This window comes from Echinops telfairi, unplaced genomic scaffold, assembly GCF_000313985.2.
Source record: "Echinops telfairi isolate 266 unplaced genomic scaffold, ASM31398v2 ScPeMD7_5;HRSCAF=22, whole genome shotgun sequence".
Classification (NCBI taxonomy): domain Eukaryota; kingdom Metazoa; phylum Chordata; class Mammalia; order Afrosoricida; family Tenrecidae; genus Echinops; species Echinops telfairi.
In genome coordinates this window covers 8,265,836-8,291,227 of record NW_022103901.1, presented here as the reverse complement: position 1 = coordinate 8,291,227, position 25,392 = coordinate 8,265,836, and the positions used below count along the sequence as shown (strand labels likewise).

General features: G+C 52.8%; 1 long non-coding RNA gene across 1 annotated transcript; it reads left to right on the top strand.

Moving 5' to 3' along the window:
- Positions 1 to 1,501: 1,501 nt before the first annotated feature.
- Positions 1,502 to 23,373, top strand: LOC123520953. The gene is made up of 2 exons (XR_006679463.1): positions 1,502 to 1,613; positions 23,185 to 23,373. It is a non-coding gene; the product is annotated as an uncharacterized LOC123520953 (long non-coding RNA).
- The last annotated feature ends 2,019 nt before the right edge of the window (positions 23,374 to 25,392 follow it).

The following is a 25,392-nucleotide window of genomic DNA, read 5'->3' as shown; positions in this document are numbered from 1 at the left end:
CTTCCACTAAGCACTCACCCTCACTGCCATGGAGTCGACGCCGGTTCAGAGCTACACTACGGGCCTACAGGACAGGGTAGAACTGTCCCTGTGTGTTCCCGAGACGGCAACTCTTTTGGAGAAACTGTTGAAAGCCTGGTCTGCCTCCAGGGGTGCTGCTGCTGGTCCTCAAGGCGGAGCTCAAGTTCAGCGGTCCAACTGGTAACCACTGTGCCTCCAGAGCTCCTTGTCACGAGCCTCCTGCAAGGCCTGACTTGCTGCCCTGTGAGTTATTCCAGGGGTCAGAGCTGATTCAAAGGCAGCGGGTGTGGTTTTGATTTGCAGCAGGACTCGTGCACCTCAGGCAGCATTTGTTTACACCCCAGGATTTTAACACCCTTTCGCTTTAGAGGGTCCCATGCTCCAGTGCCAGGGGGGATCTGTGGCTGCCTCTGTGTGGTGGCCCCAGCAGAGGGCAGGACAGAGGATGACAGCCAGGAGGGATAGCTGAGCTGGGGGCTCTAGGGTGTCACCTGCCCCAAGCTGCCGGAGTGATGGTCAGAATAGAAGGGGAGTGGGGAGAGAGGTTGTGGAATGATGCCCAAGCTAGAAGGAGGAGTGGCAGGAAAAAAGAAGACGGTAAAGGGAGGGACCCAGAGATATTGACAGGTCAGGCCTGGCCAGGTGGAGACTGGAGATGTGGCAAGTTGAGCATCGAGGCAGCACAATGACCATGAGGCCTCAGGTCATCAGAGCTGATGGGGAAGGACACCTGGGCACGGTGGGACAGGCAATGATCTGCCCAGGCCCCCTCCTGAGGGTCTCCCCATGGCGGTAGTGGTCCCTATTGCTCTCTGGCATTATTCAAGTGTGTCTTCTGACCCGCTAAAAATGGCCCAAGGGAATGAAGGGTGAGAATGATTAGGCCAAAGGCAGACGTCAAAGTGACCCCATCATATCCACCTTACCAACTCAGAAAGAGAAGAGAGAGACTCAGAGCGCTGTGCCCAGAAGCAAGGGGCCAGGTGACTGGTCTGGACCAGGGCTTGGGGCAGAGAGGCCTGCAGCCCCATCAACCGTGCCCTGGGTCGCAAGAGCACTGAGTCACAGCTTCAGCTCCCGGATCATGTCCCAGGGGCAGTGCTTTCCATAAAGAATAGCTGGGGTGGAAAAGAGGGGCGTTGGGGATGCTCTTTACAGGAGACCTGGAGGCACACTAGTGACCGACCTGCTCACTGCAAGGCCAGCGGTTGGAATCCCCCAACTGATCTGAGGGAGAAAGACGGGGCTTTCTGTTCCCATAAAGCGTTAGGGTCTCAGAAAGTGCGGGGGGCAGTTCTACCCTGGCCTCTAGGGACGCCATGAGTCGGCACCCACTTGAAGGCAGTGGGTTTGTTTTGGTTTTGTGGGAATGATGTGGCGGTGATGAGTGGCCTGTCCCCGCCCCTCAGCGGAAGAGAGTCCCTTCAATTCCACTCCCCCCTTAGAAATGTTTAGACCGGTAGCTCCCAGGAGAGGGGTCGTAATCCTTATCGATGCCTGCTGGCGAGAGGCTATCAAAGGGAGGAAGATTGCATGGCTTGTGAAGATAAAGGGCTGGCTGTTCCGGGGCGTGGGCTTATCAAGCTTTAGCGGTAAGCGAGTTTTGTTGCTTCCTCGGCATTTAAAAAGTTCATTGATTTGCAGCTAATACCAAGTTGTCATAGTTTCATGAGGAACAGCTTGGGGTTTGCCGAATCAAAGCCTTTTCCTGAATCGATGGCGGCAGATTCACCAGGGTGGTCTGGGCCTCTGCAGAGAGGGAGAGGGAGAAGCGGAGAAGGTGTCTGGCTGGAGAGGATGAGCAGGATGGGCAGGGCCCTGGGCGACCTGTCAGACCGGAAGAAGAAGAACCTTCCCCTTCCTAGAGACCTCCAGGAGAGCATGAGTGGGGCTGCTGACAAAAGCCCCAATGACGTTTTAAAGGGCCACTGCTGGGAAATACAGAGAGGGGCAATAACACAAAGTGTGTGGGAGCATGAAATTAGAGGTTGATGCAATCCGTGGGAGCCCTGGTGGAGTAGTGGTTACGCGTTGGGCTACTGACCACAAAGTCAGTGGTTGTAAACCACCAGCTACTGAGAGAGAGAGAGAGAGAGAGAGCTCTTTCTACTCCCGTATGGAGTTACAGGCTCGGAAAGCCGCGGGGTTGTTGCACCCTGTCCTGTAGGGTCGCTGTGAGTCAGCATTGACTGGGTGACAGTGAGACTGGTCGGGTCTGGCAATCCACAGGGTTTCACTGGGATGGTTTTGAGAAGCCCCACAGGTCACCAGATGACACGGCCTGATAAAGTGCTGGAAGCTGTGCCGCTGGCTTCTCAGATCGTAGCAGCAGCACACAGTGAATGGGTTCCGGCCGAACTTCCAGGCTCAGACAGACTAGGAACAAACGGCTGGCAATCTACTTAGAAGGAAAAAAAATAGTCAGCCAATGGAAACCAGATGGGTCACAACAGAGTGCTGTCTGATACAGTGCTGGCTGCTATGTCATCACTATTGCAAACGCCACCCGGGTCACTTCTCAAAAAAAAAAGGTAACAGGATTCTACACTGAACTTTTTGAAGCTCTTTGCATGCATAAAGCTATATGCACGTATGCATGCACGTGTGTGTGTGTACAGATAAAGGGAGCCCTAATGTGATAGTGGTTCCGAGTTAGGCTGCTAATTGAAGGTCAACAGTTTAAAAACACCAGCCGCTCCTCAGAAGAAAGACCAGGCTCTCTGCTCCTATAAAGAGTTACAGCCTCAGAAAACCACAGGGGCAGTTCAACCGTGTCTGTCCATCGACTCAGTGGCAGTGATGTGTAGATGTGCATGTTTTAATATATGCATGGTGTTGCGATTGTTAGATGCCATCGAGTCACGTTGGACTCCTGGACCCTCACGTGATGGCGTGGAAGTAGCTCAAAGTGTGTCCTACACTGGGCTTTCTCTGGCGCAGACCATCAGTCTTTCTCTATCGGAGCTCTTGGGCGGTTTTGAACCTCCCACCTTTTGGTTCAAAGCCAAGTGTTGAATTATTGCATCCACATGCAGCCTTCCCAATACATGCAAACTCGTTCACAACATATGGACGCTTCTTTTAAAAAAAGAAGAAGAAATACTTGGTTGATTTTTTTTTTAACTTCATTAACTGGTTAATCTTCCATTGTACATGCTCAGTGCTGGGAACCAGTGAGCATTTATTTCCCTAGGGCCAGCTTCTCAGATGACACTAGCATGTACTTCTCTTTGTTCCTGGAGTACGTACACACACACACACACACACACACACACACACACACACACATTCTCTCGAGCCTGACCCACCAAGCAGCTATTCCTCTCACAATTCCCTTCTGCTTCTGCCCCTCTGGTTCATCTGAGCCTCCCAGACAACAGTCCAACGCTTCCCAGACAGGCTGCCCACTGATCCCGAGAGAAGATGCGGGTGTGCTTAACCCAGAGACTTTGGGTGAAAATTAGATGAAATAATGTGTACAGACGGCTTAGCACAGTGTCCTAATTAATGACTGTCATTCCAGAGAACCTCTCCACACAAGCTTTATATATATAAAGAAAGGTCACTCTAATAACAGTGTGAAGGATAAATTTGGCGGAAGAGGAAAACAAGCGGGGGCAGTGTGATATTCTGGTAGAAGTTGTCCTCAGGAACCCAGAAAGGCAAGTCTGTGGCTGAGAGGAGAGATGCCTTGGTGGTCAGTAGCAGTGTCCCTCTGGACAGGTGGGGAGGCAGGATTGGTTAGAGATGGCCCAGGCTGATGAGGATGGGGGCAATGTCTGAGAGGGAGTAGAGAGGGAAAGGAGGTCCTTCAGGCAGGCAGGCAGGTGCAGCAGCTGGGAGGGAGAGGAGGAGGGAAGGCAGAGTGGACTGGAAGGGCCTTGGACTGCAGCATGTTTCCAGGGAAGGTTTGGACACCGGATAAGGAAGACCAGAGAAGAGTGGATGCGTCTGAATTGCGGTGCTGGAGAAGAGTGTTGAAACGACCACGGACGGACGGCGGAAAGGGACAAACTCATCTGTCTTGGAAGATGTACGGCCAGAGTGCTCCTGCGGAGCAATGACGGCATGAATTCCCCTGACATTCTTTGGGCATGGTGTCAGCAGAGGCCAGCCCCTAGAGAAGGACATCGTGCTTGGTAACGTGGAGGGACAGGGAAAAGAGGGAGGCCCTCCGGGAGACTTTGGGGGTGGCACAGGGCCTGGTTGTGGTTTCTTCTGTTGTGGAACAGGTCACTAGGGGTGGATGGCACTTAACAAAAAAGGACAACAGCAGAGAGAAGGCCTCCTGCCGACCCTGTCCCAGGAACAGCCCCGCGCGCGTGCTTCGTGGCCGGCTGGGCACAGCCCCCTGGGAATCCTAGCTCCCACGTGGGTGCTTTGAGAAGGGCGGCAGTGGAGGCTGCCCGTCCACTGCGTTCTCCACAGCAGGAGGTCTGGGCCACTCCTTCCCACACCAGACCTCAGACAAGTGGGCGGGCCCTGCCCTCCCTGCTGATTTCACAGGACTTTGCTCAGACACTTTGAATCTACTGGTCAGCACTCAGATATGTCAGGAATCCCTCTCTTGATCACACACCCTTCTTGAAGTAAGGGGCACTCTCTCATCTCCTGGTGCGCATTCAAGGTTCTGCAAAGAGGCCTCGGATGCCACAAGGACCACACGTGGTGGCTTTACAAACTCAAGCCGATGAATCATAGCAACCCTGTAGGTCAGGGAGAACTCACCCCGTGGGTTTCCAAGACTATATCTGTTTATGGGATTAGAAAGTCCTGTCTTTCTCCCAAGAGTGGCTGGTGGTTTTGAACTTCAGACCTTTCGGATCACAACCCAGTGTGTAAGCACTACTCCACCTGGTGGGTTTAAAGAACAGACATTTATCTTCTCATTGCAAGGGGGTTGGAGGTCTGAATTAAGAACACTGTCCCTTCCCCCTAAGCTGGAGGTGGGGAACCTCTGGCCCGCAAGCCATATCAGGCCTGTGAAATCCTCCATTCCTACTAACCTGACATTAAGGGGGCGTTCATGAATTGTGGGAGCCAGTACAGCAGGCTAATTTTTAAGGTGATCATTTTGTACCAACTGAGAATGAGGCTATAAATATCCAAATGGTCCTTGGCTGAAAGAAAGATGGGGCTACCATGTATACTCATGTAAAAGCACATTTTAATGCAGTTTTTGTGGTAAAATTAGATGCCTCGGCTGATAGTTGGGTCAGCTTATACTCGAGTATATATGGTATTTTCTTCTCCCGTGGAGGGTCAGGGTCTGGAATCTCCTGGGCAGTGTGCCTGTCCTATGGGGTCATTATGCATCCGAATCAATTGGATGGCAGAGAGGTTTTTTTGTTTATTTGTTTTTTTGGAGGGAGCGCTGGTGGTGTCCTGGTTACACGTTGGGCTGCCAACCTCCAGGTCAGCCATTTGACACCAGCAGCAGCTCTGTGGGAAAGAAAGATGTAGATTTCTACTTCCCTGAACCCTCACAACCTCCCAAACCCACAGAGGCAGTTCTACCCTGTCCTAAGGGGTCGCTGTGAGTCAGAATTGGGAGGTTTTTTAAGAGTTCCCTGCCCCAGAGGAGAGCACCCTCTCCTCTCTCTCTCCCTCTCTCCCTCCCAGTCAGCTCTGGGGGAAATCTTTCTCTCCACTTCTCTCGCCCCTGGTGGGGGCTGCTGGGCTCTGGGCTACCCCCCTGTGGCATCCTTCCCTCTGCATCTTATCTCCTCCTTTCCCTCTCCCCAGTGGCCTGGCCTCATGTGCAAAGAACACCTGTTCCCCATTGGTTTGACGTATCGCTTGAGTATTAAGGTTCAGATTCCAGGATGTATTTTGCAGGGGGGTAGGGGGACAGGCAACACAAGTCAGTCCTAGCGAGAGCCCCACATTCTTGTCTCTACTTACACTTTCATCCACCTCTTTCTCTCTTCTGCCCCCTCCACGGTGCTAACGATGTTCCTCCTGACACCCCCCCCCCACCCAACTGCCATCTCGCTAAACCCCTCCCAGAGACGTCCCAGCTGTCCTCTCACCTGTCCTCTGGGTAGCGATTGGTGGGCTAGATTCCTCATTCTCTCTACAATCACTCTCTCTTCCACTGGCTTCTGCCATGTCCCATCCACGTTTTTGCCTGGAAACCCTTCTAAAACCCTCTGGGTCCCCTGCCCGAGCGCTGGCCCTCAGTCTGGAATTGAAGAGCCCTCCTGGATGGTAAGGAACCACCGTTTACATCATCTCCTCCGTCCCCTCTCCTCGGGGGCTTGTAATAAACGCGCCTGCTCACTCTTCCGAGTTACTTCCTCCTTGGAAATCACAGATCCTTTTTCTCTCTTGCCACAAAATCACTCCCTTGCCAACCCAGGATCGTATTTTCCAGGGTCTGCCTTCTCCAGGCTCTTGTAGAGAAACGAATCGGTTTGAGAAGCAGAGTTAATCCCCACACCTGGATCTCAGCCATGCCCACTCTCCCCTGAATCCATGGGCGGCTCTGCTTCAGCGAGTGGAGAGTCCCCGGGGTGAAAACGGATGGCTGGAGATGACAGGACTTGGGGTCACGCTGCTCCTTCAACATGTCTCCCTGTGTCTCCAGTCACCCCCAACCAGAAGATTAGCTCCTCAGCCCAGTGGCCTGCTCGAGTCATGAGGGTGGGCAGCATCTCTACCACCTCCTTCTCCCTCCCCATCCCAGCGGCCACCCCCAATGAGGCCCTTGATCCTGGGCCTTCTGTTCCCCTTGTTTTCTCCACTAAAGTCCACTATGATAGGAGAGAGACGAGGCTACCTACACCCCAAAAGAGTTATGGGTCGGGGAGGGGGAGGGGGCAAGAGGAGGAACCCATCACACAGTTGGATATATACCCCCCCTAAAGGGAATGAATAACAGAAATGGGGTGAAGGAAGACAATGCACAGTATAAGATATGAAATAATAATAACAATATAGAGTCGATCAAGGATTCATGTGGGTGGGAGGGCAGAGGCGATAAAAGAGGAGCTGATACCAAGGGCTCAAGTAGAAAATGTTTTGGAAATGATGATGGCAACCTATGTACAAATATGCTTGATATGATTGGTGTATGGAATATTATCAGAGCTGTAAGAGCCCCCCAATAAAATGAGTTTGCTTTAAAAAGAGTTATGGTCTCAGAGACCTACGGGGGTTGTTCTACCTGTCCTAGAGGGTCGCTGAGGGTGGTGGTAAGTTTGGGGTTGAGTGTTCCCTTCTCTCCATCTCTACTCTACCCTCTGACTCCTAGCCATCCTCTCTTCTCTGCGTGGGTGCAATGGCCCTTCTGCCCCAGGGGTCTTGCTGCTTCTGCCCTGCCTTCTTTATGATCCCATCCCCCACACAGCAGCCAGAGCAGTTGCAGAAGGCCCACTGCGGCCTGTGATCACCGATCTCCTTACAGTGACCTTCCCGCGGCGCTTACAATGGAGCACAAAATCCTGCAAGGCTTCTGTGTGCCGCCTCCCTCTAGAGCAGCGGTTCTCAACCTGTGGGTCGAGACCCCTTGGGGGGTTGAAGGACCCTTTCACAGGGGTCACAAAATTACAGTGATGAAGTAGCAAGGAAAATAATTGTATGGTTGGTGGGGGGTGGTCACCACAACATGAGGAACTGTATGAAAGGGTCGCAGCATTAGGAAGGTTGAGAACCACTGGTCTAGAGTGTCAAGGCCGCTGCTCTGCTCCCAGGTTCCCACGGGGTAGGGGATGGTGGTTCTAGCTATGTCCTTGGAGGCCCGAGCACTTCCCTTCCCATACACTGATCCTTTCTCGCCCTGCCAGGCGAGTCTTCACCTTCTGCTCACCGGGGTTTGTGAAGGGTGCACCTCGAGTCCAGTGCCCACGCCCCGCTCCTGCCACCCGCTTCTTTTCCTTCCTGGCAATGACCTCGCTGGGCAACTAGACGGCTCCTGGGGGGATTTGTCTGTTAAAACCTTGCAGCCCTCGTGGGCAGTCAGTGTCCTGAGGACAGGGACCATGGTTGGGGCTGGCTCCGTGCCCATTGAATCAATGAGCGACCTGGCTATGGCGGTGTGAGGAGGGTGGTGACTGAAGGTGACGGAGCCGTGTGACGCAGCCAGCGAACTGGAGTCAGCAGGAATCCCCATCAAGAAAGACTGGGGACGTGGAATCAAGGTGGGGAGGGCGGGGTGCTTGGAAGGAGTTCCTGCTTGGACAGCTGAGCACAAACTTTTGACACTGAGCTCCCAGATACCCTCGAAGGAGGATCAAGGCCAGGGAGCATCCAGGACCTCCACCCGCTGCTGATCCCAGTGTCAGATGGCACCACTGCCCTGGAAGACTATGGGGCCGGATCCATGGAGGCTGACACGCAGGCATGCGCATACATGGGGCTGGGCATATGCCCACCAAAAGGAAACTGCTCAGACGGGGTTGAATTCATGCCACAGAATACTCTCTGGCAGTGAAGATGTGTGTACTGCACCTTCCACCCACCCAGCTACCTGGCTGTTCCTTGCAGGCTCCATGCGCAAAGACGTCATATCCGAGGTGCTGGGGTCTCTGAGGAAGAAAGGGAGTTCGGTATTGGCAGGATGGAAACAAGCGGGGACTCTGAGGGGCTGGTGTGTCTGGTTTGGGGACGTGGGGTGTGGTACTTGGGTGTGCCCTGGGGTTGTCACCCCTCTCTGAGCTGGTCGCACACGTGGGGTTCCACTTTCATAAGACTGCACCTTCAAACACAAAGGCAGACACACCTGGGTCGCCTTCTGTTGCACTTGTCAGCAGTGGCTGCTCCTTAGGAAAGGAAGCCTCCAATTTCTTCTGCGTTCTTAAGTCCTTTGGCTTTCATGCCTCCTCATTGGCCCCAAAGACTCTCAGTTCATCGAGAGTCCATCTGCTCAGGTTGTTAGAAGGCTCTGCGGGAACCCCGACACGGCTCCACAGCGCTCCAATTCCACGCTTGGGCTTGTCTGTCAGCAGTGAATCCCTGCAGCACCCAATGAGCCTGGGAGGCTCAGGTTGAGGGTTGGAGACGTGCTCTGTCTCCGCCCGCCCCCCCCCCTCCCATCTCTATTTTTAGGAACTGAGGAATTCAGTGGGGACGCTTGCCAGGAGCACCTTGGCCACAAGCAGGATCTGGGGCAAGGCTCTGTGAATTTTGGCCAAGAATAGCTGGGCGATTGCATAACCACAGGCGCGGGGCGTGGGGGGGAGGTGAAAGCCAGTGTGCAGCGCCACGGAGACCTGGTTCAAGGAATCAGAGGTGAGATGACTCCGGAGGCAGCCAGGAGGAAGCCAGGGGCAGCTCAGGCGTCGAGGCAAAGACAGCCCGGCGAACCGTGGAGAACCAGGGCCCGCGCCCGGCACATGGAGCACAGTGCATGGTCTAGAATCCCAAGCCAAACTCACTGCCTTCGAGTCCACGCCAACTCATAGCGACCCAACAGGACAGGAGGACCGCCCCCGTGCGTTTCCCACACTGTAACTCTTTGCGGGAGTAGAGAGCCCCATTTTTCTCCCACAGAGCGGGTGCTGGTTTCGAACAGCTGACTCTGCAGTGATCAGCCCAGTGTGTAACCATTATGCCACGTTGGACGCTGCCCAAACGCCCTCCATCTGCTTGGTCTTGTCATCTCACTGGGGCCCGCTCAAGGGGAACAGACCTGGTGCTGAGGAGAACTCTCCTTCCCGGGACTCTTCCCTGGCTGTGACCTGCCAGAAGGTTCGGGAAGGCACAAACCATCAACCATTGAGTGATTCGTCAAGCACTAAGCTGTGCGTGCCACCCAGGCAGAGTGCCTATCCCCATACCAGCCACCCTATAAAATGTTAACCGTGAAGAGCGTCTCCTTGCTGGGGAGAAGTATGCCCATCGAGCCCACCGACACATCGATCCAGGCCAATCTTTCAGACAGAAACGGTGATGTCCGTCGGGGTGTTCTGACAGACCCTGTTCCCAGCGTTGGACCGAGATGGGGCCAGAGGAGTCATTCGCCGGGCCTCCCTGAGAAGAGGGTCTCTCGGGAGACCTGCTCTGAGTCCGGGTCCTGACCGGCCCCAAACGGCTAGGCCCAGACCTCGTTTCAGCAGAGATGACATCAGCTCGAGAAGTCTAGGTTAGCGGCAAACTTGTCATCACAGAGGGGTAGGGGTGGGGATGGGGGGGCAAGGCCTCTGGGAGTGTGTGGTTGGTAAGGTTCTCCACATGGAGGAGCTGGGCACGTTGTTATTGGCATCACGTTAACGCGGTACTGCAGCCAACGGCCCATGTCCACAGACCTTTCTTTCCAAGGACCCTATTGGTTTGCCTTTCTTCTCCCTTCCTTCTGAATAACAGCGGGTGGACAAAGGGGAGCTGGCCCCGGCCTTTGATGCCCATGCCAGCGGAACAATAGCCCCGCTTGGGGCAATCGCCTGCTTTGTTCGGCCAGGAGGACGCTAGGAGCCAGTGTGCGTGGGTGGCCGGAGCAAGGTGCATTTGGCAGCCAGATGTAGCTTCTGGGTGGTAGGAGCTGACTGTCCATCCAGTTAAGGCTCGGGGCTTGGCTGGGACTTCGCAGGCCAGAGTGATCAAGAGCAGCCAGATGGGCTCGGCTCCTTGGCCTTTGAAGTTGGTGTCCTTTATGTAGCGAAAGGGACGGAGGCAGCCAACCAGCTGACCTGGATGGCATTCGTGGGCGGCCGGCTTGGCTCCTTTCTGCATTCATGGAGCAACAAGGGAAAGTGCCTCATTGGAAGGAAACTGTAGAAGGGTCTTTGCCAGCGGAGAGGAAGTTGCAAAGTGACGCTTACAGTGGTGCCAGACACAAACCAGTAGGAAACTTCCGATTAGGGTTCCAGGGGCAGTTTCGCTTGGGAAGCAGAGGACACTCGAGGGGACCCATCTTTTTCCTGCTGGCCTGGGTCCTGCGCCTGCCTTCTTGAGACCTGGGGCCAGCAGGCCTGCTGTGTCGCCCTTCGACCTGGGATTCCTTTGACTCCCCCTCCACCAGCCTGCTTACCGGTTGGTCTTCCTACTTCCTGGTTCAGCCCCCAACAGCTACAAGAGTCTGGAAGGTCCTCCAGCTTATCACCTGGCACATGGACTTGAGCCAGACTGGACTTAACCACTTCTACAACGGTGTGAGACATTTTTCTGAATGTAAACTTATGTAAGCGTCACTGTTTTTGCTGCTCTAGAGAAGGCAGCCTAAAGCCCATGGGGACCCAGGTGTGACCCAGGTAGGAGCCTTGCTTTGCAGCTCAGAGAAAAGAGTCTTTTGTCGCAGGCAGTTGTGCTGGAAGAATAGGAGACCAGAAGCACCGTGGAGGGGCTGAGTGTCCCAGCATGTGAAAGAGGGTGGGACTCAGAGGATGATGGAGCCTGCAGGACAGGAGGCAGAGGGACCAGAGGCAGAAGTGTTCTGGTAGACCTGGAGCCCTGGCTTGAGCGAATCCCTGAGGCCTCCCTGTTCCACCTCACCCTCCTCTCCCAGCCTTCTTTTCCCCAGGAGTTTCAGGAGCCGGCAGATCCCTTCTTAGCCCCAGCTAGTTTGTACCGACTTACTGTTGCCGGGCAGATAAAGAGCCTTCTGTATTGGTGGGTATTTGCTTGGGATTCGGTTTGTTTTTTTCCCCCCTCAGACACAGAGTCCATTGGTCAAGGGAATTTAGGACATATTTGACTCGTAGAATCAAAGTCCCCTCATTTGGGCCTACTTTGAGAATCCTGCCGGGGACCAGACTGGTAATTCCGTTCTCATTTCTAAATTCGTGCAAGTTAAAGGTCTGTCTCTGAAGCATGCGGTTGTCGGTGTTGTCCGTGAGTCAGTTCTGGATCACAGCAGGACCGTGCAGAACTGTCCTCCAGGATTTCCCGGGCTATAATTGTTATAGAAGGATCCCTGGTGGTCCTAGGGTCAAACAGGGGCTGCTAACTGCAAGGTCGGTGGTCGGAAACCCACTCTTTGTGTAAAAACAATTGGTGGCTGGCTGTACACATAGATGAGGCTGGTGCCACCAAATCCGTGCATGGATGCTGACGGCCATCAAGCTGACCGCCCCTCATGCCCAGCCCCTGCAATCCATAGTAGCCCTGCACTCCATCCTGCACTCCGTGGGGTCATCTTGACAGTCATCATTACAGAAGCAGGCCTCCAGGTCTTTCTTCCACAAGGCTGCTGGGTGGCTTAAACACCCACCATTCAAAGGGCCCAAGCCCAGAAGACCATTGCCTGGACTGTAAATCTTCATGGGAGCAGACAGCCTCATTCTTCTCCTGAGGAGCAGCTAGTGGTTTTGAACTGCTGATCTTGTGGCTAGCAGCCCAACATGTAATGCACGATGCCTAGATCTCAGTCACTCGCTGGCAGAGCAGAACCTTGAATCCAGGCTTCCAGATTTTTAGCCAGGTGGGCTTTCCCTGATGGTGCCTTTGCTGCTCAAAGTGTACCCGGTGGTCCTGCTGCCTCAGCAGTCACCCCGATGGTGGTGAGTGTGGTTTGGTTGTCAAGGAGGCAGGAAGGGGACATTTGGGGAGACCCAAATACTCCCTCTAAACCATTCTGGAATCCTGAGCATTGCTCTTGCCTCCCAAGTCCTCGGGCAGGCATCCCTTGTTCCCTAATAGTTGTCTGTCCCATGAGCATCGCATCCTAATTCATCAGTGGGGCTCTTTATTGGTGTGACCTGTTGGCAAAAACCCTACGAGCAATTATGATGCACATGACTGCACATTACACGGGGGCGGAGCTTCGTCATCCACAAAACAGAGTCATGTGTTGAAGTTAGTTCAGGCTCACCCAGTGGCCCTCTGAGGGAGCCCTGGGGGCCCTAAGGGTCAGGGTCAGCATTGTGATGCGCATGGCCTGACGTGGGCCGTATCAATCCCCCAGCCGCTGTGCAGATAAGGCCGTCTGCTCTTGGTGAGTGTCGCCGTCTCAGAAGCTCTGTCTGGAGCAGATCCACTCTGCCCCATGGTGTTGCTCTGAGTCAGAACTGACCCCAAGGCAGGGAGTTTGGGGTTTAATGACCCTCCGTGGTGGGCACTCTTTAGAGACCCCACAGGGCAGGATAGAACTGCCCCAGGTAGATTTCTGAGACTGTGCCTCTCTCTGGGGGCAGAGAACCCATCTCTCTCCTGGGGCGTGGCTGCTGGTTTCAGCGTGCTGACCTTGAGGTTAGCAGCCCGAAGCGTGACCACTCTGTCACCAGGGCTCCACTAGGAGTGGCATCGACCCGATGGCAGTGAATATGGCAGTGAATTCAGTTTGGACTTGGCAGGTGTTGATCATCTGATAGGATCGGTAGGGAGCTGAGGCCTGGGGAAGGAGAAACGGGTTCCCAAACGGCACGTCACCGGAGGGCCAGGGCTCTGCAGGCCCCGACTGTGTGGGTGGCAGTATCTGCGGGGGCTAAGTACTTACACCGATCACAGCGCGTGCCTATCTGTGCAGTGAGGTGAACTATCTCAGGGCCCAGCGTGTTCCTATCTCACAAACGAGATCAGCGAAGGGCCTGTCCGTCATGCCTGCTGCACAGCCTTTGAGTTGAGACAAGAAGCAGGCTGATAAGGCTCAAAGCCCTCAAACTTGCAGGCCATGACAGCAGACCATATTCCCTCCATCTGGGTCATGGGAGGGATGGAGGCTTGGAGCAGATTCTCCCCCCAGCCCCCCTACCCCCCAGGAAACAAGGATCCACCTTTGTGTAACCCCTGCATGGGTGTTCACGTAGAATAACACTCCCTCTATGGATGACCCGTGGTACCAGCTGGGTGCCTCGGGGTTGCTGTGGGTTGGGATTGAGTTGTCTCGGACTCCTGCCACCTTCTCGATGGTCGATCTGCTCAGGTCCACCGTCGAAGCTACTGTGTATTCTGGGGGCTCATCTCCCAACGCTACCGGGCGGTGCTCTGCCGTGCTCCCCAGGCCGTTCTTCCTAGTCTGTCTTTGTCTGGAAGTTCTACCGAAGCCTGTCCACCAAGGGTGACCCTGCAGGACTGTGAAAGACCAGTAGCAGAGCCTCCCTCGGCTCAGCAACACACAAGCCAGCACCGGATGACGCACGTGGTATGCCACGAGGTACGCCACGCAGACAGAGGGGTAGTGCTGAAGTCATCCATTGTTGATGCTAGGTGCCAACGACTTGGCTCCGACGCATAGCAACCTTATGCACAACAGAAACACTGCCCGGCCCCAGCCCGCGCCGTCTCACAATTGTTCCTATGCCTGAGCCCCGGGTGGCAGCCAATGTTTCGGTCCATCTCCCGGAGTGTCTTCCTCCTCTTCGCTGCCCCTTCACTTTAGCAAGCATGATGTCCGACGCGGGGGACTGGTCTCTCCAGATAACATGTCCACAGTATCGAAGACAAAGCCTGCTGACCCGAAAGGTTGGTGATTCCAAGGCACCCGGCAGCGCTGTGTCAGAAAGGCCAGGCCTTCCGCTTCTGCTGTGAACAAGGAAGGCCCCAGGGAACTGCTCGCCGTGAGTTGGCACCCACTGGACAGGAACCGGTTTGAGTTTGGAGGGAATGAAAGAAGTTTGGGGAGGGCATGTGACAGGTGCAGCAGCTTCAGGGTCTGAAGTCCAGTTTTGGGGAAAAAAATTTTAAAGAAGCCAAACCCACTGCCATCGAGTCGATTCTGACTCAATGCTGTTGTCGCTCCGTGCCATCGAGTCAGTTCCGACCCACGGGACCACGAACCACCGCGTGGCCCTGCGCCATCCTCACAATGGTTCCGATGCTTGAGGCCCTTATTGCAACCACTCTGCCCGTTCCTCTCACCCCGGACCTTCCTCTTTGTCGATGCCTCTCTGCTTGACCAAGCATGATGGCTCGGTCCAGGGGTGGGCATCTCCTGACAAGAACATGTCCAGTGTGTAAGATAAAGCCTCGCTATCCTTGCTTCTAAGGAGCACTCTGGCTGTGCTTCTTCTAAGAGAGACGTCTACCCCTCACGGGAACTGTCAGCTTCACCCTGGGAGGTTTGAACCACTGACAGGACACGTAGCAGCCCCACACCCAATCCACAGCTCCTACACCAGACCTTAGTATTTCTGGTCTCCAGGATCCCCCAGCCCAGTACCCCAGCCGACTGCCCCTCAGGCCTCCATGAACAGCCATTGCCTCTTTCTCATCGGGTAAACCAGCTGTCCAAGTGAATCCATTCGTTCACCTCCTGCATTCACACAGAATACATAGTGCTCCACGCTTCATTAGTGTGGACAAGGTGTTCCAGCCGCGGGGTCCCCAGCCTGGAACACACTGTGGAGGCCCTCCCCAAAGAAAAGCCTCTGTGTGCTGCACCTTTCTGAATGGACAGCCCTCGTCCACGGCCTCCACCCTCATGCAGTGACCCTAGATAGGGCCTTGTGATCTCCTGCCAGTGCCGGGTCAGTGTGGATCAATGCTGCCAGCTCAGTCCGCCCGCGCCTGGCCAGCGTGAGCTGGGCTGGCCTCTTCTCGCGCGTGCTGCCCTTCCGGAAGGGCAGGAGCTAGGCAGATCCGTCCACCCAAGGCCAGCCTTAGAAATGAGATGATTAAGGAAGATAATGATGAATGAAGGGTTTGCGGGTGAAAAATGACTGCTTGGGAATCCTTATTGATCGGCCAGCTGAGTTCTTCTCCAGTTGGAATGGGAATCTGATGTTTCAGAGGGAATCTGGCGCCTGAAGAGCTCAGGCAGCTGACCCCGGAAAGTGATCTCCCACAGCATCCCCGGCATGGCCAGATGGGGAACCTGAGGTGCCAGGCCCGGGAGGGACGTGTCCAAAGTCACACCGAGGGAGAAGGGCGAAGGCGCAGGCAGGACGCAGGCCTGAGGCTCGGGTCATTTTCCAGGCTACTGGGCATTGTCTGGTAAAGCCAGGCTTGGTCACAGGCCATAGGTCCCCAACCTCACTTGGTCTACTATCCCCTCTGCAGAAAAAAATAAAATTACTCTGCACCCCTCTGGTAATGAAAACTTTTTTTGGTTTTTATAGCCCATAATCCAGGATAAAGTGTCGGTGGCTGCATGACGCACTGCATAGAGTAAACCTGCTGTACAAGACCTCTTTTGAGTGTTGCAAAGCAAGGATGTGACCCTGAGGATCAAGGTGCACCTGATGCAAGCCACAGTATGTTCAGCCTCCTCCTATGCCTGCTACAACTGGACATTGAATAAGGAAGACCGAAGGAGAACGGATGTACGTGAATGATGGGCCTGGGAAGAGTCCTGACAGTCCCACGGACTGCCCAAAGGACCGAGCACCCTGTCTTGGAAGTGTGGCCCGAGTGCTCCGTAGAGGCCAGGATGGCGAGACTTGGTCTCACGTCCTTTTTGGACCTGTGGTCAGGAGAGGGCGGTCCCTGGAAAAGGGCATCCCGCTAGGTAAAGCTGAGGGGTGGGGACAAGGAGGGAGGCTCTCGAGGAGACGAGATGGAGAGGCAGAGTGGCTGCAACCGTGGGCTCCGACATAATTACCATTGTGAGGTGGGTGGGTCTTCGTGAGCGGTGCTTCGTCTGTTTGTACAGAGGGTCACTGGGAGTCAGGACCGACTTGCTGGCAACAACCACCGGGGTCTCCCAGGGAAGGTCTGCGTCTCCCAGCTTTGGGTTACTGCCCCCTGGGTGTGTTATCCTACCACCTACTCGCTCAGAAAAAAAAGTGTAAGGAGAGGAAATTGTGGCAGAACAGGAGAATGAAAAGCAATGACACGCCGGCCTTGAGTAAAAGCCTGGTGGCCTGCAGGTTGCTATGACGCTGGAAGCTATGCGACTAGCATTTCAGAGGTAGCAGGGTCACCCGTGCTGGGCGGGTCTCAGCAGAGCTTCCGGATGAAGACGGACTAGGAAGAAAGGCTGGGCTGTGATCTCCTTTTGAAATGTCCAAACTCAAACTCACGGCCAGCGAGTCAAGGCCAACTGGTAATGACCTACAGGTCAGAGTAGAACTGGGCCCTGTGGGTCTCCAGAGGGGTCCGAGGAGACCCCTGGTGAGATGGATTGGCCCTGCGGCTGCAGTGATGGACTTTATGGACAGACATGTCCGTCTGTACGCACATAGGTGCCATTGGTTTGGCATCTCTAGAGGGCCCAGCCTAACATACCTGGTTTCCCGTGGAAAGCTCTCAACAGAATGCCCCGGGTCTCCCTGCCTTGAGCAAAGGGAAGGTGGGAGCTTAATTGCTCCGAGTCATTTTGATGTTTGCACATAGGTGTGTAATGAGGGGGTCGATTCTGGAGCTGGAGAGGCCTGCTGGGAGTTTGCACCTGGCAGCCGGGCTCCCCTCCTTCCTCATCCAGGAGTCTTGGGAGGAGCTGAGAGCACCCTCCCTCCAGCATCTGGGGATGCGGCAGTGACCTGGGGTTACTCCTCAGTCTGGAATGAACTGCTCGGCCAGATTGCCAAGGGCCAAAGCAGCCCTGGGTCCTTCCACCCCGGGACACCAAAGTCAATGTGATCAATATGGCCTACAGATCACACCATCCGTGGAGGATGGTCGTCGGCCAACTGACACAAAGGAGTGGGGGGCAGGGAAAGAAGGAAGGCAATGCATTTTATTGACTGATGTAAAAGGACCTTTCTCTTCACGGGCTAGTCCCGGAGCTAGGAGACGGTCCCCAGTCCTTGTCCACACTGGAGCGAGACCATTTTCACGGCCGGGACAAACACCGTGCTACACGCTTTTTTTCCCCCTTTCTTTTTTTGAAGTTTTGATTAACACGGGCTGTTGTTTTGTTTTGTTTTTTAAGTTTTGATTAAAGTGTTTTTAAAACGTTGAAAATCACAACAATATCTCTCGGAAAATAATGAGTTTCTTCCTGTTAGCTGTCAAATTGTTTACTCCCATAACTGAATAATAACAGCACATCAAAGGCAGCAGTGGTAATTAAGTGATTTGTGAACATAGGTTAACAAATTAGTGCATCATGATGTGTAATTGTCTAATTAGGATAAAAACGCGAGTCTTACCTCAAAGACTGACAAGAGGGTAGCACAGGAAGGAATAGGTAAAAAAAAGAGAAAAAAAGCGGCATTTAGATGATTAGTGTGGATGTAAGGCCATTTACTGCTTACTCCTTGACAGGGATCTCAGTGGCTGTCACACCTTCCCTGGCCAAGTGACATCCAAGGATCCAGCCATAGTCAGCCGAGAGTACAGCGACCCACCGCGCCAAAACGGACTGGTTCAGTTGCCAGGGTTCCTGGGGCCGGGGAGAGGGGATGTCTGCGTAAGCTCAAATTACAGACTTGTTTAGACTTTTATTACAACAAGAAACACTGGTAGCATGGTAGGTTAGATGTGGAGCTGCTAAGCACAAGGCCAGAGGTTCAAGCCCACCAGCCACTCTGAGGGACAAAGATGAGTCTCCGAGACCCTACGTGGGCTGCTCTGAGCCGCAATCGTCCCAGTGGTGGGGCTGATTTCTGTTTGCAGTGACCCACACCTGGGAAGGCCCCTGAAGGGAAATCCCTGTGAATTCGGCTTTAATGGGAACGGAATGAATTGATCGAGAGCACCTCTCCCCTCCTTCCTTCTTAGGTAGTAAGCGCTTGCTGATGTTGGACTGAGATACGCATTGGGCAATCGCAGCGTCAGCAGTTCAAAACCACAGTCCATTCTGAGGGAGAAGGGTGACGCTTTCTATTCCCACAGAGTTACAGTCTCAGAAACTCACAGGGGCAGTGCTACCCCATCCTGCAGGGTCTCCGTGAGTCAGCATCCGCACGATGGCAGCGAGTTTGTATGTGTTGGCTGTTTTGAACACATAGCCAGTAGGAAGTTACCACAGACCACAGGAACCCCAGTGGCCAAGATGGTTATGTGGTCAATGACCCACTGAAAGGTTGGGGTTCACACCCACTCAGGGGTGCCTCAAGGGGAGACCTGGCAACCTTCTTCCAAAAAGTCCTGGCCTTTGAAAACCTAACGGGCCATTACCCTCAGCAGCAAGCAGACCAGGTGCCCACGGAGGGGGGTCCAGGGGTGGGGTCCTTGCCTCTCATGGGCCCACCTGGGCTCCATTATCAACCAACAGCCCCCCTGGGCAGCCACGGCCCCCCTGTCAGCGGAGGCTGGCAGCTTGTCAGGATGCTCCAGAGTTTCAGTGGAGCATCCCGACTAAGAGAGTGGGTTGGAAGAGAGGCCAGGAAACCAATTCAACCAGACTGACCTGAGAGGGCACACGCCCCGGGTGGCTCCTCACAGGGGCTCTCCACGAGCTGGGTGCCAATTCTGAGTCAGCTAATGACAGCAGCAGGGACATAAGCACCCGGGGGTGGGGTGGGGGGAGAGCGTGTTGGGATACAAACTGTGAGAGGCTTCCCTCTTCTCCCAAAGCCTTCTTTTGCATCAGCGACTGTCATACAAATGCCTATGCATGGGATGGTGCGGACCAAGTGCTCTATCATCCAAGAGAGGGATGGGGGGTGGTGAGGATGCCAGTGGGGGGAGTGGAGAATGGGAGTCAGACGAGAGCTTAGAGGTGGGACACAGTCTGGAAACGTGTGGATTGGGTGGTGGCAGGGGTGGGGGGTAGATAGAACATTTCTTCTAAAGCAGCCACTGTGTTGGAGGGCTTAAAATTCTTTTAATCCTCAGGGATCATTTCAACAACTAAGTACCCGCTAAGTACCCCTACTCCTTGCTTACTGATGATCTCGTTATCCCATGTTTTGAATTTACCAACACATTCACTGCCATCTGGCTTATTACCCACGATGGTGAGCCTGTAGGACAGAGTAAAACAGCCCCTGTGGGCTTCTGGGACTGTAACTCTTTATGGGAGTAGAAAGCCACGTCTTGCGCCCACAGAGCTGGCTGGTGGCTTCAAACTGCTGACCTAGAGGCTCGCAGCCCACTCTGTAACCACTATATCATGAGGGCTCCCCTCAAATTTATGACAATGGATTTGTTGGTGGGTTTGTTTTTTTTAAACTACTCTCCCCTGACTGTGCACCGACGACGCGTGTCTGGCAGCCATGAACGCCGAGGTAGGGATGTGAGAGCAACGCCTGCTGTGATGGGGAAGGCTGTGCGTCCGCCTGGCTGGACCACGTCGCCCTGCTGCCATGTGGCGCTTGTAGAATGATGCCGTTGGGCAGTTGTGGAAGGCGATGGTCACCCCCTCTGTTTGCGTGAGGCCGACTGTCAGAAGATGACATGATGTCTGGAACCTAACCATGTCCGTGAGAGGGAGGGGATGTCTGTCTGTACATGGCTGTCTACACAAATCTTGTATGAGGGCGTTTCTAAAAGCCGGTGGGAAATTTTCCAATTGCCTTTTTATTCTGTTTCCCCCCCACACTCTCTGGAATCCCCTGCTATTTGAAGGACCGGTGAAGCACGCACAGCTCTCCGTGGTCTTGAACCTCTGAGCAGTGTCCCTGGGGGTATTGTAGGACGCTGTGGTCCTAGTGGTAGTCCCCTTCCTGGGATGCGTGAGGGCACCTCTGCCCGGTCCCAGGCCCTCCCTGCAGCCAGGGAACGTCCCACACTGTGAGCTAGACACCCAGCAGAGAGTCCCCTGCTTTCCCTGTTTGTCCAGAGAACTGCCAACTGTCACTGGGCTACGTGCCTGTGTGAGAGCCAGGACCATGCTCTGATTAGGACTCCAGTCAGGGATGGGAAGCAGCAGCCATCAGCAAGGCCAACTGCTACCCGTACAGACTCGCACTCCACCCACTGGGGCTCTCTTAATTAAACAGGGCCTTCCGGCCGCTGAGTGACAGCAGGATGTTCCCACTTCACACCAGGGCGACTCCCAGCATCAGGGAGATACCGACGTCCTGTCTGGCAAACTGAATCCAGGGCGCCTGGGTCCTCGTGGTACCAGAGCTCCATTCCGCGTCTCCTCCATCTGTGATCCGGGCAGTGGTGACAGCTCTTGTTAGGCGCTGTCCAGCCAGCTCTGACTCACAGGGGGACCTGGTGTATGACAGAAGGAAGCCTGTCCAGGATGGAGCTGAGTCTGACTGGGGCTCAAGGCCAGGAGCAGGCAGCTGGAAAGAAGGGAGCAGACGCTCTAGCTAGGACCTCGGCCCTCTGAGGAAAACACACAGCTGCAGAAGCTGGAGGGGGAGTGGAACGCAGGCACATGGGCACCCCTCATAAACTCTCTCTCTCTTTCTCATCTCAAACGGAGTAAAACCAGGCCTGGCTTCAGCTCAGAGCCCGGGTCAGAGGGCAGTGTGAGCCAATGATGAGGGCTGCTCCTAAGTGGCCCTGGCAGGTGTCGGGGTGGCTCGGCATCTGGACTGCTAAGCCTCTGCCGGCTGGTAGCCCAGAAGAAAAGCCGAACTGTTGCTCACATGTCCCAGAGTCCTTTTCCACGCAGATGGAGCAGGGCCGCTGCTGCTCTGCTGGGCCGCCAGCTCCATCCCTGGGGTGGGGGTGGGGGTGGGGGTGGGGGGACCTGTCAGCCTCCTAACCTGTGGAGAAGCTCAGGGCCACACCTGGCAGTGACTCGGAGTGGGAGGAGGGGCGGCACAGGCCAGAGCAGGAGGAAGAGCTGGAGGGATGACTCAGCGATGTTTGGGGACATTGGACGGGGTGTGCCAAAGAAGTAGCTTCTTGGAGAATATGTCCAGAGCTCAAATCTTTTCCTTTATTGGACTGGGGCCTAAAATTTCATAATCCATCTTGTTTTAGCACCATGTCGAATGCAAATGGCGATGATCTTCTTGGATGATCGTGAAATAAACCTATCATTTAAAAAATTGTCTAAACAGTTCATTTCTATTTGAGCCCTTGGTATCAACTCTTCTTTTTTTTCCCTCCTCCTCCCCACCCTCGTGACCTCGTGGTATATTATAAACTCGTATTATTTGGCTTGGCTGTATATGGATTGTTTTAAGCGCTATAAGGGCCCCCCAAAAATTATCTTTGAAAAAATATCTATGTTGTCTATTTTAATGTATACAATTGAATACATATTTATATAAATATATGCATATTTTATATAAATACTTATATTTGTAAATTGGTTGCATGTTGGGCTGCAAACAGCAACACTTCAGCAGTTCAAAACCACCAACTGCTCTGAAGGAGAAAAATGGGGCTTTCTACTCCCCCAAAAGTTACAGTCTCAGAAAATCACTTCAGGGAGTCTAGCCTGTCCTATAAGATCACTGTGAGTCATAATTTACTCGCTGGCAGTGAATTCGGTTTTTTGGTTGGCTGATAACTTACGGATATAGCTAAATGGCCGATATCTAGCAAAAACTTGGGGAAAGTGAACTTGGAATTATGGATGGAAAAAGGAATGAGACAGTGAAAAGACATAAAGAACCAAAACTGCCAAAATTAAGATGGGGCTCTGGAAGCATAGTTAGTTATGCTTTGGAATGCTAACTGCAAGGTCAGTGGTTCAAAGTCCCCAGCGGCTCCACAGAAGAAAGACAAAGTTTTCGTCTTCTGTGAAGATGCACAGGCTCAGGAACCCTAGTGCATTGGTTCTCAACCTGTGGGTCTCGACCCCTTTGGAGGTCGAATGACTCTTTCACAGGGGTTGCCCGATTCATAACAGTAGCAAATTGACAGTGATGAAGTAGCAAAATAATTTGATGGTTGGGGCATCACAACATGAGGAACTGTATGAAAGGGTCGCGGCCTGAGAAAGGTTGAGAACCACTGCTCTAGGGAGCAGTTCTACCCTGCCCTAAAGGTTCATAGACAATGACAGTGGGTGGCTTGGTTGGCCAAAATTAAATATTTACATAATCAGGGTAACAAGATTAGTCAAACTATGAAGAAAGGTAAGATTTAACTTTTAGGAAGAACAGAGGGAAAAAAAGAAAAGGCTGTATAAAACTCTCCCCTCTCCCCAGCCATGATAGCTATGGTTTTTGTCAACTTGGCTGGACCAGAATTCTTAGTGGTTTGCCAATTGATACCTAGTAATCCCCATGCGTGGCCTAATATATATAAACATAGCCAATCCTCTGTCAGCCTCCCAATGGAAGAAGATTAGGTTGGAAAGCAACACCTTCACTCAGGTCACAGCCTCGATGCATTAATTGTCTTGGGGTTGTACCTGCTTCCCATATAGGTGAGCATTATGGAAAAGTTTGCTTGCTTTTTTGCTGGGTCTGGATCCTGCATCTGGCTCATTGTCCTCCAGTTCTTTGGACTTAAGCCAGCAGCCTGCCAGATTACCCGCTGATCCTGAGAGTCATCAGAGGTCTGTCATCTGACTTGTTAACTTTGGATTTTTTTCCACCTCTACAGCCACAAGCATGATCTGCTGAATTTGGAGTTTGCTGACCAGCCTGTCTCGTTGGAGTTCATCAACCTGAGTCAGCAGAAGCCTCCAGCCTAACACCTGAGCGATGGCCTTAGAACCTGAACTTGGCCTTGCTCACTTCTGCAACTGTGCGTGCCGCTTTTAAATATAAACTTCTCTCTCTTTGCTTTCGATCTCTGTATAACTGATTTTGCTTTTCTAGTGAACCTAGCCTAAGACAAACCCAATGAAGCTATCTGAACAGCAGTTGTTAAAAACCTGCAGTAAAAACAGCAACAAAAGCGATTTGAGACAAGCCAGGGCTCTCAAAAGTACCCTAACTATTTAAATGGTAAAGGTATGTCTTACACTTGCTGAATGTTTCGGTACATCTTTGAGTAAATTGAAACAGGAGACTTTGAAATGTGTCATTTCCAGATAAAGAGACTCCTTCTTGGTAACATTTCAGGGCAAGGGGGGTGGGGTAGGATGGGGGACCATCCAAAGGACAAGCGATGGTGGCACAGCCTGCTTGAATTTGGGTTTTTATTTGTTCACTGCACGGCCTCCACCTGGATCAGTGCAGCTCTGCTGATCGATGGCCAAACACCCAAACTGCGCAGGGGAAGAAAGCAGCTCTCAAAGGAAATTTCTGCTTAGTAATGTTTCTTATTATTAGCTGTCCATGGGTTATTTTTAATTCCCTGGAAAGCTCAGCAATTTTCTGATGTATGAACAACACTTAATTGAATACTGGCCCGTGTGTGAGGGTTGGGAACCAGCATTCACAGAACAGCTGACACTGTGGAGGCAGCACCTCCAGGCTCAAGCCCCAGTTCTGTGTACAAATAACTTTCAGCAAATCATTGCTCCTTCCTATCGGCTCCCTGATAAAATGAGGTCTCTGAACTATTAGAGGGGATCAGCTCTCTTAAGGACCTTCTGGGGGTGTTTTATATGATCTCAATGATAGATTGACGTCCATCTCAATCTGTATATTACATCATTGCAATCTTGGCTTCTGGTAGGTTGGCTCAACAATGCAGGAAGCTTTTGCCACTGGGGCTTGAGTATGGGCCAAAATCACCTAGAATGTATAGATGGACTTTGTCCCAGGAAAAAGGAGCAGTGGATTTTGACTTCCAAGATGATATTCCTGACACCATATGGAGAAAATATTTGGATATCATTTGAATAATTTTCAATGCAGGAATTATCTAAACAAGCTGCAACGGTATGAATACTTAATATATAAGTGTATGGCAGTACATACATAATATATTAATAGTGACTGATAAATATTAATAACAGATGAGCATAAATAATAGCTGGCCTGCATACTATGTCAAGTGTATAACCCTCAAAATGACATCCTGAGATTTTCCGCTGTTAGTATCTTTAGTTTATAGATGAGGGCTGCAATCATGCAGATGGCAATTGGTAGAGCATTTTGCTGCCCAAATGGGACGCAAGTAGTGTTGTGAATGCTATTGTGAGGTTTCGTTGTTTGTTGGGTGTTTCCTTGGGTGTGTTTGAAGCCAGTCCGGATGGCGGTTCCCTGCGTATACATTGATTTCAAGGGCTTCATTCATTCTTGTTGCTTTCTTTCTTTCTTTCTTTAGCTTGCCTGGCTTACTTCTTTTTGAAAACATCTCTTGTTGTTGTGGAGCCTGCACACAGCAAAACTTAAACTCCGTTTGGCCAGTTTCCACGCGGGCCATTCAGTGACCTTGGTTGCATGTTTCCAGTTGTGTGGCCATCCTCCTCCTCCTTTCCTGGGTCCCCCCCCCACCTTCATATTATAAATCCACTGCCCTCTGAGGTGCCCATTGAATCTTTTGAGTTGCTCTCATCAATTTGATCCCTTGTAGATAGTTCTGAGAGAGCCTGGTGCTCAGCGCAGACTTCTTTTCATCTAGCTCAGCTACATAATTGATCCGTTTTAACACTCCAGGGGACATGTGAGGGTTTCGGTATAAAGATGAACTCTGGGCAAATGTTTCCTTGTTCATCCAGCCTCTGTGTCTCCAGAAACCCTGGATTCCATGAGAATGTGTAACTCTGTTCTGCACTTCACTCCTTTAGAGGAGGATTCTCCTCTGGAATCTTGCATCTGAATGTGGTCCCTGGGCTCCATCCAGACCTCCTGGTCTCAGGGCAAAGGAGGGAGCTGTTGATGGAGGCCATTAGCTGCACATCCCATGTCCCCCCTC